This window comes from Staurois parvus, unplaced genomic scaffold (genome assembly GCF_062004578.1).
Source record: "Staurois parvus isolate SC_StPar_1 unplaced genomic scaffold, SC_StPar_1.0 ptg000719l, whole genome shotgun sequence".
Lineage (NCBI taxonomy): Eukaryota > Metazoa > Chordata > Amphibia > Anura > Ranidae > Staurois > Staurois parvus.
The window spans coordinates 8434220-8447488 of record NW_028318515.1 but is presented as its reverse complement, the minus strand read 5'-3'; the positions used below and the strand labels follow the sequence as shown (position 1 = coordinate 8447488).

The 13269-nt window shown below is 41.0% G+C and overlaps 1 protein-coding gene across 1 annotated transcript in view; it reads left to right on the top strand.

The window, feature by feature from the left end:
• The window catches only part of LOC149445552 (transmembrane protein 132D-like), a 1204219-nt gene that overhangs the window by 892785 nt on the left and 298165 nt on the right, over window positions 1-13269 (top strand). The gene's annotated exons all lie outside the window — the stretch shown is intronic.

Here is a 13269-nt window from a genome sequence, read left to right as displayed (position 1 = left end):
AAGACAAAGCTATTTCTGAATAAATAGGCACATAGTAGAAATGTAAAATATCCTCTAATCCATAGGGGATGTAGAGGTGTAAGACCTGGAGTCGTTAAAATCATCTGGATTTCACTAAAATGAGAAGAGTTCAGGAGCAGAATGCTTTGTACATTATTGAGTGGGTCATAATGGAGGGTCTGGGTTACAGACACCATTGATCAGGCCCCCTGTGAATGCACTGAACCACATTTAAAGGTATTATACAACTTCTTACCTGCACCTTGTGTTCTTCACCTGCATACTGTGTACATTGATGTAGATTCATGGAGTCATTTGTTGCTTTGTACACAATTCTTCCCATTCCTGTGTCAGCAGTTTTAGTTTGTGTTCAAACATGAGGCTTGTAGTATGACACTGCATGAGAAAATACATATCCCACAATTAATTTAATTACATAAGCAACGCCACATTTGTAATGTGACACAGGGAAGTTGGAAATGCATACACTGACTGGATGTTGCATGACCCAGAACAAGAAGTTGTCTTGTCTTTTTTGGCTAATAGGGACAAACTAGCTGTAGCAAACAATGGGCATGGGGTAATTGACCAGCCATGGCACTAAAAACTTCAGCCACAACACATGAGCCCATAATTACGGGGTAAGGCAAAAAACAAACACTAGCACGTAGTTAAAAAAAAACATTTTAGAGTACACAAATTTTGCCCAATTGAAGTCAAGTGATAAACAGAAGAATGAAAACTTTCAACATATGGTTTTTGATTTATAAATATATATAGTTATTTTTTTTTATATTTGTGCCAAATGGGTGAAAATGCATGTGCGTTTGCTTTATGCACAATTGGCATTCTCGCAGAACAAATGTAGGTGCACTTTCACAAGGTGAATGGCCAATGTGAATTTCTTATACATCAACCCTATGGTATTGGTGTTCATGCATACACTGCATGTTTGAGCATTTTAGGAAAAGCATTAGAGTGATTGCAAAGGCTAATTTTTATTTTCTTTAAAATAACAAACATGTCATACTTACCTGCTCTTTGCAGTGGTATTGCACAGAGCAGCCCCGATGCCCCACCTCTCCGGTACCCTGCTGGTGCTCCTTGCCCCTCCCTCCAACCAAGTGCCCCCACAGCAAACAGCTTGCTACGAGGGCACCTGAACAGGATCACTCCAGAGCTAATGCTCTGTGTGTCAATTTACATACAGCCATAGCTTGGCCCTGCCCCCCACTCTCTTCTCATTGGCTCACTAGCTGTGATTGACAGTAGCAGGAGCCAATGGCTCCCTCAGCTGTCTCAGCCAATGAGGAGAGAGACCAGGACAGCCGAGGTTCTCGTGTACATCAGTGGATCAAGTTGGGGCTGGGGTAAGTATTGGCGGAGCTGGGGGGGGGGCTGCTCAACACAGAATGTTTTTTTACTTTACAACCATTTTAAAATGAGGATAGATGAGGGAGCTAGCTGGCAATAAACTGTAAGTGGAATACTGTTGCAGATGAATCCTTACAGTACCTACCCACTTACATGCCCTTCAAGCCTTTAATTTCAGGCAATGGGGTTCAAGTTTCATGCTTTGGCTTAAAGAGATAATAAACTCAAAAGCAAGCATTTATTATATTGCAGCTTACCAATTCTTAGGTGTGATGGCTTTATTCATTTTCTTCTTTAGGCTTACTTTCTTCTATTTTCATTTGGTAAACCAGCCAGTAAGTCTCTTGTTTTTTCAAAACAACAAGCTCTCCAGCAGAATGTATCAGTTACAGAGACAAACCATTTAACACTAGCAGGGGTGTTTACAATGATCAGTTTTTTATTTATTTTTGTAAAACTATCCCAAAAGGAAAAAAACTGTTTCCTATAACTGCTTATAAAGTATCAGCTGGAATTTGACTTCAAATTTTTATTGTGTTTAAATCTTCTGGTAAATCTAACACCCCTTCCCATAAATTTAACAATGCTGCTTTCCAAATGTGCCCCTGTGCTCCTTCATCCAGAGAGGGGGCACTCTAATATAGGAGATGTAGTACTGGCTAGAACACCAGATAAAAAAAGAGGTGAAAAAGCCTAAGAAAAAAAATGCAGTCACCACATTTCATGATTGGTAAGCTGCAATATAATACATGTTTTGTTTTGTTTTGGGTTTTAAATTAAAAAACATACTATATATAAATAACATTTATATTTTTAAATTGTTGTCAAATTTGTCATGCCTTGTGGGAGAAAAAAAATGTATATTGTATATTTTAACAGATCTCTTGCATGCATTGAGTGTGATTGACTGAACACAGTATTTGGTGCCAAACAGGCAAAAGGTTACTTCACTTTTGTACAGCAGTGGACTAATAGGACTTGTTTTTCTATGTATATAATGTCTGCCCAGCTTTATTTTAGATACTACAGTTGCAAGAAAAAGTATGTGAACCCCTTGGGATTACGTGGAGTTTTGCATGAATTGGGTATAAAATGTGCTCTGAGCGTCATCTAAATCACAACAATAGAAGAACACAGTCTGCTAAACATAAAACTACACAAACATTAGATGTTGCCATGGTTTAATTGCACATAACATGTAAACATTCACAGTGCAGGGAGGAAAAAGTATGTGAACCTTTGGACATAATAACTGGTTGACCCTCCTTTGGCAGCAATAACCTCAACCAAACGTTTCCTGTAGTTGCAGATCAGACCTGCACAACGATCTGGAGTAATTTTGGACCACTCCTCTTTACAAAACTGTTTCAGTGTAGCAATATTCTTGGGATGTCTGGTGTGAATCGCTCTCTTAAGGTCATGCCACAGCATTTCAATCGGGTTGAGGTCAGGACTCTGACTGGGCCACACCAGAAGGCGTATTCTGTGCTGTTGCAGACATTGTTTTGTTGAATTACTTGTATACTTTGGGTCATTGTCCTGTTGCATCACCCATCCTCTGCGGAGCTTCAGTTGGCGGACAGATGGTCGTACGTTTTCCTGCAAAATGTCTTGATAAACTCTGGAATTCATTTTCCCATCAATGACAACAATCCGTCCAGGCCCTGAGGCAGCAAAGCAGTCCCAAACCATGATGCTCCCTCCGCCATGTTTTACAGTGGGGATGAGGTTTTGATGTTGGTGTGCTGTTCCTTTTTTTCTCCACACATAGTGTTGTGTGTTCTTCCCAAACAACTCAATCTTGGTTTCATCTGTCCACAGTATATGTTGCCAGTAGCGCTGTGGAACATCCAGGTGCTCTTTTGCAAACTTCAAACGTGCTGCAATATTCTTTTTGGACAGCAATGGCTTCCTCTGTGGTGTCCTCCAATGTACTCCATTCTTGTTTAATGTTTTCCTTATTGTAGATGTGTCAACAAAAATGTTAGCATGTGCCAGAGATTTCTGTAGGTCTTTAGCTGACACTCTGGGATTCTTCTATACCTTATGCAGCATTCTGCGCTGTGCTCTTGCAGTCATTTTTACAGGACGACCATGCCTACTAAGGAGAGTAGCAACAGTGCTAAACTTTCTCCATATGTAGACAGTCTGTCTTACCGTGGACACATGAACATCAAGGCTTTTGGAGATACTTTTGTAACCCTTTCCAGCTTCATGCAAGTCAACAATTCTTGATCGTAGGTCTTCTGAGAGCTCTTTTCTGCGAGGCATGGTTCACATCAGACAGTGCTTCTTGAAACCAGTAAACCCAAAACAGGTGTGTGTTTTTTAAGGGCAGGACAGCTGTCAGCAACACATCCAATATCATGACACTGCTTGGAGTCAAGGTTGGCTCACTCCTGGCTCCAATTAGCTCTGGGAGAAGTCATTAAGCTAGGGCCTCACATACTTTTTCCTCCCTGCACTATGAATGTTTACATGTTATGTGCAATTAAACCATGGCAACATCTAATGTTTGTGTAGTATTATGTTCATCAGACTGTGTTCTTCTATTGTTGTAACTTAGATGACATTCAGAGCACATTTTATGCCCAATTCATGCAAAACTCCACGTAATCCCAAGGGGTTCACATACTTTTTCTTTCAACTGTATAAAACTGCAGCCATAGTTTATATGGGCTACAACTAGTGTTCCTGGACCAGCTTTCAGTTAAAATGTGCAAGAATTATTAGTTACTGGGATTTATTTACTAAAACTGGAGGGTGCAAAAACTGGCACAACCCTGCATAGAAACCAATCAGCTTAATTGCACAAGCTGAAGTTAGAAGATGATTGGCTACTATACACAGCTGTACCAAATTTTCAGAGCACCAGTTTTAGTAAATCTATCTCACCAAGTGATTGAGACAGTCTTCCATTTGCCTTCTCCCTTTACACCATAAGGGCCCTTTTAGTCCTCTCCAGTGAGGTGTGCTGAGGTACTATTCATGGTCAATAGCATCCCAATGCATTAACCCAAAACACCTCTGAAGAACTTGTGTGCAACACACCACAATACACAATAACAACACATGTACATTGTGATGTTGTCAGGGCTTGTGTCAGGACTTGGATCACCTGCTAATGGCACTGTTGTTCCCCGCGCTGAAGGCCGCATTTCTGGGGGCCACCAGTGGGTGTCTCCCAGCAGCCAGCTTATCCTATTATTTAGGCTCCTATTAAAAACCGCTGACCATTACCTTTGATCTCTGAAATGTTGGAAAGACTTCATTCTGCCAAGATCTTTACAAAACTTGATTTACGAGGGGCAAATAACCTTGTCCACATTCGTCAAGGAGACAAATGGAAAACCACCTTCAGAACCAGATATGGGCATTTTGAGTCCTTGGTGATGCCGTTTGGACTTTGCAACGCCCCTGCAACGTTTCAGCATTTTATCAACAATGTTTTTTGTGATCTGTTGGACCAATTTGTAATTGCCTATCTGGATGATATCCTTATCTTTTCCGATAATTGGGAGGAGCACCGCAAACATGTCTGCACTGTCTTTGAAAGATTAAGGAAAAATAGACTTTACATTAAATTGGAGAAATGTGAGTTTGAACAAACCCAGATCCAGTTCTTAGGCTATATCATTTCTCTAGAGGGAGTGAGCATGGATCCTGAGAAGATCAAAGCAGTGGTAGATTGGTCAGCACCTGGAAATGTTAAGGAGATTCAATGTTTTGTCGGGTTTGCCAATTTCTACAGGAAATTTATAAGAAACTTTTCTAGAGTGATAGCTCCAATCACACAGCTGACAAAGAAAGGGGTACCCTTCGTGTGGACCTCTGAGGCACAGGCTGCGTTTGAAAAGCTGAAAACTCTTTTCACTTCTGCACCAATTTTGATACATCCCGATCCTGGACTACCCTTTAAGGTGGAAGTGGATGTTTCCAATTCTGCCGTGGGAGCTATCCTGTCTCAGCGAAGTGATGAAAAGATGCAGCTTCATCCTTGTGCCTACTTTTCTCGTTTGATGTCCTTAGCCGAAAGGAATTACGACATTGGGAATAAAGAGCTACTGGCAATTAAGGAAGCCTTTTCTGAATGGAGGCATCTTCTAGAAGGGGCTAATCACCCTGTAACTGTTCTCACTGACCATAACAATCTGGAATTCATTCGCTCGGTCAAGAGATTGTCTTCTAGACAAGCACGGTGGTCGTTATTCTTTTCTAGATTTAATTTTATCATATCGACCTGGATCGAGGAATGGTAAGGCTGATGCCTTATCAAGGATGCTGTCTGAGCCTCCCCAGGAGGGTAACTCTGAGTGTTCAATCCTTACTCAAAAGAACTTCCTAGGGGCCACAATTGCAAAGACATTCTTGAGTCTTCTCAAAGAGGGGTATGAGAATGACCCACTTCTCAGTGATCCTCCTAAGACATTAACCTTGAGTACAAAAACGGCTTTTGGACTCTAGCACATCGTCTCTATGTACCTGAGTCTGCTCGGGTGGAAGTCCTCAAATTAGTTCATGACTCCAAACTGGCGGGACACTTCGGGATTTCAAAAATAGATAACCTTCTGTCACGTTCCTTCTGGTGGCCTAGTTATAAGAAGGATATCAAACGCTACGTGGCCTCTTGTCTGACATGTGCACGTCATAAGACACCCTGGGCTTCTCCTTTGGGGTTGCTCCAACCACTTCCTGTTCCATCAAGACCTTGGGGGTCAATTTCTATGGACTTTATAGTCGAATTACCTCCCTCAAGAGAAATGACTACTATCTTGGTAGTCGTCGACCGCCTTACTAAAATGGTTCATTTCATACCTGTTAAGGGGGTACCGTCTGCTGAACAAACTGCGGAGTTGATGGTTCGAGATGTTTTTAAATTAAATGGAATTCCTGACGATGTGGTATCTGATAGAGGAGTACAGTTTACATCAAAATTTTGGAAAAGCTTTTGTTCAGCTTTAGGGGTAACTGTTAACCTGTCCTCTGCTTTTCATCCGCAGTCTAATGGTCAGACTGAGAGGACCAATCAAGCTTTGGAACAGTACCTTCGGTGTTTTGTCAGTTATCTTCAGGATGACTGGGTGGACTATCTACCTACGGCAGAATTCGCCTATAATAATGCTAAACATAGCTCCACTTCCCAATGCCCCTTTTTCCACAATACGGGGTATCATCCAGTTTTTATTCCTGATCTCCCTATCACAACTCAAATTCCTGCTGTTGAAAACAGATTAACTACCTTGCAGAATACTCAGGCGAAGTTGATCGAGACCTTGGGGGAGGCTCAGGACAGTTATAAAAGGGCTGCCGACAGTCATCGCAGATCACTTCCTACCTTTCATCAAGGTTTGGCTATCTACTAAAAATCTGAAGGTTCATGTTCCATCTGCAAAGTTGGGCCAAAAGTTTGCGGGACCTTTTCAGATTTCTGCTCAGATTAACCCAGTCACCTTTCGCTTAAAACTTCCTGACAGTATGAAGATTCACCCTGTTTTTCATGTATCACTTTTCGAGCCATTTCATGAAAATCCTTTCTCTGGAAGAATTCTTCCTCCTCCTCCACCTGTTGAGGTACAGGGTGAAGAAGAATATGTGATGGAGAAGATTCTTGACTCTAGGATGTTTAGAGGAAAACTGCAATATCTGGTCCAATGGGAAGGATATGGGCAAGATGAAAATTCTTGGTAGCCTGAGGAAAATGTCCATGCTCCTAGATTAACAAGAGAATTTCACCAGAGGTTTCCCCACAAGCCTAGTCCTAAGACGTCCAGGGGACATCCTGTGAGGAGGGGAGTACTGTCAGAGCCTGGGATCGAACCTGGGCCTTCTGCAGTGAGAGGCAATGTTTCTTCTCACTGAGCTACCTGGGATGCTGGACTATACTCTGCCTGATCTATTGGATAATCCTGCCTTGTGCCTTGTCTTCTCTTGCACCTTGAACTCCTTGCTCCTCCCATGAACTTCCTATAAAAGAAATGCCCAGGCACTTCCTCCTTGCCAGATTATTGTGCCTTCCAGCCAATATCCCGCTCATCTGTACTACTGCCGTCTGTATCGTTTATGACCGACTTTTGGCTTGTGAATGACTTCGCTTTCATCATATCCCTAAACTGTTTGATCCGCTCTTGGTTTCCAGCCTGCCCTTCCCCAGGTGGGGTGATCCTGAGACTGCAACCTGGTATTCACACGCAGCCAAATCCATCTCCACCATTAGGAGCTCTGGGAAAGACCGGTGGATGCTTAGACCCCGCACCTCAGGTGAGCCTGCGTCATTCCCAGGGTGACCCGCTGGTGTACCAATCCTGCTGGTTTCAGGTAAGCCTTACAACTGCTGTAGCAACTGGTCTCTGAACCTGACCCAGACCATAACAGAACTACTTCCAGTATCCTGTACCATACACCAGGTATCCTGTATCCTATGTCCAGTACCCTGTATCCTGCCCCAATCCCCTTATTCCCAGTCCCAACCCTTATCCTGTCCTGTGCATGTGAGCTCCCTCCATTTTTGTAAATAGAATGTGTTAGTAGTTCTGGGTTTGCTGCACTTTTATGGTTATTTATAATTTTTACAATGTTTATGGGTTTCTGGTGTTAGAAGGGTATTATTTATATTACTAAGCTTTGTTTAATCATACTTGGTCTCGTTCCTGATTCCTCAAAGTGTAGCCCACTGATCTGGTCATCTCTGCCCTACATTTGGTATGCCTAACAGATGTGCTGCATTGGAAAAAATTCTGTTGAGATCTGGCAGTATATAATTTGAATGGGCTGCTTTAAAGCAACACCCTTAACTGTATCAGTACCAGCATGTTTCACCCACTTTATTACCAGGACATTTTTCAGTTTTAATACTATGATAATTTGATTATATTTATATAATTTTTGGACCATATAGAGCCTTATTTTGGTGCTATTTAATCACTGTTTTTTTAGCATATAAAGGAAAGAGACCAAATACTTAGGGAAAAAAATGTCCTTGCTTTCTGTTACAAAACATATCAAATAAACAATCTTTCTTCATAAATTTAGGCCAATATACTCTATATTTTGCTACATTTCTTTGGCTAAAAAAAGTTTTTTTAGTCTATGTCAAAGTTATAGAGTCAACAGACTATCGTATATGGTATTTTTACTGTATATATTTTAAATGTATTCGTCCTGACTGTCTATCATATTTATTGAGGCCCTAAAATGCCAGGACAGTATAAACACCTCCAAAGGTTCCTTTAATTAAAAGTAGATACCGCCAAAAAATATTTAGTAAGAGGATGGTGAGTATTTTGCATTTCTTGTTTTCTGTCAACATTTTTTGGTGGATGAAAAAGTAAATGAAATTAGTTTTTACACAAACTCTGCATTTTAATAAAGTATTTGTCATGCACAGCATGGGCATACTTAACATTACACCCCAAAACACATTCTGCTACTCCTCTTGAGCATTGGAATACACATGTATGAGGCTTTTTCACAGCCTAGCCACACAGAGGGGCCCAAAGTTCAAGGAGCACCTTCTTGCTTTCAAAGAGGCATAAATTGTGCATCTAATTTCCAGACCATGTATTACACTTTTGGAAGTCTGTAAGTACCAGGACAGTAGATATACCTGCAAAATGACCACATTTTGGAAAGCAGACACTTCAAGGTGAACACTGATGCTGCCAGTGATATGCAAGGCAAAAGCACTGAATAAAACAATATACATATGGACCTCAAAAGGAGGAATGAGTATTGCATTGCATGCAGATAGTGCTATCTGCATGCAATGCAATATTTGTTATTAAAAATGTAATAAACTTAACTTGCACATAACTGGTGTACAGCAGTATTACAGCAATACAATGGGATAAAACCTCCAACAAAATGGCCACCCACACACTTCTGGCTTGCAGTGTGATGTCATCCCTCTCCTGTGCACTATATATCCTTCTTCTTTTTGAGTCCAATATGAATATTGGCCTAAGGGGTGTGGAGGATGGAGATGGATTAAGAAACATCTAGCAGCTGGAGTGAAGAGTACAGCTGTGGCGTATATGTCCCTCACTTAAAGAGGAAAAGCACACATGAACTAATATTTGTTAGGACAGAATATAAGGTGAGAGCATAAGCACGCTGGTGGAGGGATATACACTAGTGTTGGAATACATATCTTAGAGAATCACTGTCACAGTAGAACCCTGGAAGAACTTTATTTGTCATTATTATGAAGAGTTTATGGCACAGTTTATTCTGAAATATCATGTTTTTAAAATCTTTATTGCCAAAAGTATTGGGATGCCTGCCTTTACACACACATGAACTTTAATGGAATCCCAGTCTTAGTCCATAGGGTTCAATATTGAGTTGGACAACCCTTTGCAGCTACAGTATAACAGCTTCAACTCTTCTGGGAAGGCTGTCCACAACGTTTAGAAGTGTATCTATGGGAATGATGTCGGATGAGAAGGCCTGGCTTATTCATCCCAAAGGTGTTCTATCGGGTTGAGGTGCAGGCCAGTCAAGTTTGTCCACCTTTTTCCATATCTTTATGGACCTTGCTTTGTTCTTGTGCTCATGTTGGAACAGGAAGAGGCCATCCCCAAACTGTTCCCACAAAGTTGGGAGCATAAAATTGTCCCAAATGTCTTGGTATGCTGGCGCCTTAAGAGTTCCTTTCACTGGAACTAAGGGGCCAAGCCCAACCCCACATCATAATCCCCCCTCCACCAAATTTTACACTTGGCACAATGCAGTCAGGCAAGTACCGTTCTCCTGGCAACTGCCAAACCCAGACATGTCCATCGGATTGCCAGACAGAGAAGCATGATTTGTCACTCCAAAGAACATGTCTCCATTGCTCTAGAGTCCAGTAATGGCATGCTTTACAACACTGCATCTGACGCTATAATACCACTAACAGTTGACCGTGGAATATTTAGTAGCAAGGAAATTTCACGGATGGACTTATTGCACAGGTGGCAACCTATCACGGTACCACACTTGAACTCACTGAGCTCCAGAGAGCAACCCATTCTTTCACAAATGTTTGTAGAAGCAGTCTGCATGCCTAGGTGCTTGATTTTATACACCTGTGGCCATGGAGGTGATTGGAACAGCTGAATCCAATGATTTGGAGGGGTGTCCCAAAACGTTTGGCAATATAGTGTATGAACGAGTTATATATAATTTGGGACTTTTGCTTGTTGGACTTTTTTAAATTTTTTCACATCTTTTATTATTTGTATTATTTGCACTGTGCCACTTTATGAATATAATTGTGTTAGTACTGCTGCCCACACTTTGTGCAAACAATGAATAATGTAAATTAAATTAGTGCCGCGCAGTACTTATTAATAAATAATGGATTTCCTGTGATATAAGCAATATTTCAACAATAAACAATTTCAAAATAAAATTTAGCGTATTCATATTACAGTGGGGCAAAAAAGTATTTAGTCAGCCACCAATTGTTCTCCCACTTAAAAAGATGAGAGAGGCCTGTAATTGGCATCATAGGTAGACCTCAACTATGAGAGACAAAATGAGAAAAAAAATCCAGACAATCACATTGGCTGATTTGGAAAGAATTTATTTTCAAATTATGGTGGAAAATAAGTATTTGGTCACCTACAAACAAGCTCTCACAGACCTGTACCTTCTTCTTTAAGAGGCTCCTCTGTCCTGCACTCATTACCTGTATCAATGGCACCTGTTTGAACTTGTTATCAGTAAAAAAAACACCTGTCCACAACCTCAAACAGTCACACTCCAAACTCCACTATGGTGAAGACCAAAGAGCTGTCGAAGGACACCAGAAACAAAATTGTAGACCTGCACCAGGCTGGGAAGACGGAATCTGCAATAGGCAAGCAGCTTGGTGTGAACAAATCAACTGTGGGAGCAATAATTAGAAAATGGAAGACATACAAGACCACTGATAATCTCCCTCGATCTGGGGCTCCATGCAAGATCTCACCCCGTGGGGTCAAAATGATCACAAGAACGATGAGCAAAAATCCCAGGACCACACGGGGGGACCTAGTGAATGACCTGCAGAGAGCTGGGACCAACGTAACAAAGGCTACCATCAGTAACACACTACGCCGCCAGGGACTCAGATCCTGCAGTGCCAGACATGTCCCCCTGCTTAAGCCAGTACATGTCCAGGCCCGTCTGAAGTTTGCTAGAGAGCATTTGGCTGATCCAGAAGAGGATTGGGAGAATGTCATATGGTCAGATGAAACCAAAATAGAACTGTTTGGTAGAAACACAACTCGTCGTGTTTGGAGGAGAGAGAATGCTGAGTTGCATCCAAAGAACACCATACCTACTATGAAGCATGGGGGGGGGGGCAACATCATGCTTTGGGGCTGTTTCTCCTCAAAGGGACCAGGACGACTGATCCATGTACGGGACAGAATGAATGGGGCCATGTATCATGAGATTTTGATTGCAAACCTCCTTCCATCAGAAAGGGCATTGAAGATGAAACGTGGCTGGGTTTTCCAACATGACAATGATCCCAAACATACCACCCGGGCAAGGAAGGAGTGGCTTCGTGAGAAGCATTTCAAGGTCCTGGAGTGGCCTAGCCAGTCTCCAGATCTCAACCCCATAGAAAACCTTGCCCAGCGACAGCCCCAAAACATCACTGCTCTAGAGGAGATCTGCATGGAGGAATGGGCCAACATACCAGCAACAGTGTGTGCCAACCTTGTGAAGACTTACAGGAAACGTTTGACCTCTGTCATTGCCAACAAATGATATATAACAAAGTATTGAGATGAACTTTTGATATTGACCAAATACTTATTTTCCACCATAATTTGCAAATAAATTATTTCCAAATCAGCCAATGTGATTGTCTGGTTTTTTTTTTCTCATTTTGTCTCTCATAGTTGAGGTCTACCTATGATGCCAATTACAGGCCCTTTCAATGGCTTTCATTCATAGCCATTCATTGTATACTATTGGAATGATCTCTGTGATTGTGATCACATAGTACAAACAGGGCCAATCACAGTTTATAGTATGTACCGTGTGATAACTGTGGCCAGTCACGGAAATCATTCCAATAGTACTCAATGAATGGCTATGAATGAAAGCCATTCTTTGTGTACAAATGTCGTGTGATCATTGTGATTGGTCACAGTGATCACATGGTATCTGGACTGGCCCGGTACAATCTGTCATTTACTATGTCCTGTTCTCACAATAGTACATACTGGCTATGAATTGATGCCATTCATGAGTTCATTGCTTATAACAGTGATTTTCATTGTTATAAGCAGTCATAGTGTAAAAAAGAAAATCCCGATCACCTCCCCAGTGAAGTATAGTGTCACTATCATAACACTGCACTACCCTGGTCACAGTATAAAAAGAAAAATGGAAAAAAATTAAAATAAAAAAAAAAGTTAAAAAATGTGAATTTTTTTTTTTTTTTTTTACTTACTGTCACCGTTCAGTGTTCCTGATCACCACCACACCATTCATATGATGACATTGTACTGCTCTGGTGACCGTATGTGGAAAAGAACCCCAAGTTTTATTTACTTTCCCCAAAAATTGTGACAAAAAATTACAACTTAAAAAAAAATCACTTTGTCTCTTACTAAATACATCAGACTGTCTACTTTCCAAAAAGGGATCATTTGGGAATATTTTGTCTTGGCATTTTAGGGCCTCAAGAAATGAGATGGCAGTCAGTACATCAGGATTTTTCAAATATATATACACTGTATATATACTATAGTTTATAGATTCTATAACTTTCACACAGACTAACTAAAATACACTGGTGTGTGTTATTTTTACCAAAGAAATGTAGCAAAATACATTAGCCATACATTTATGAGGAAAGATTATTTATTTGCACAAATTTTATAACAGAAAAAAAATATGTTCTTTTTCAATTTG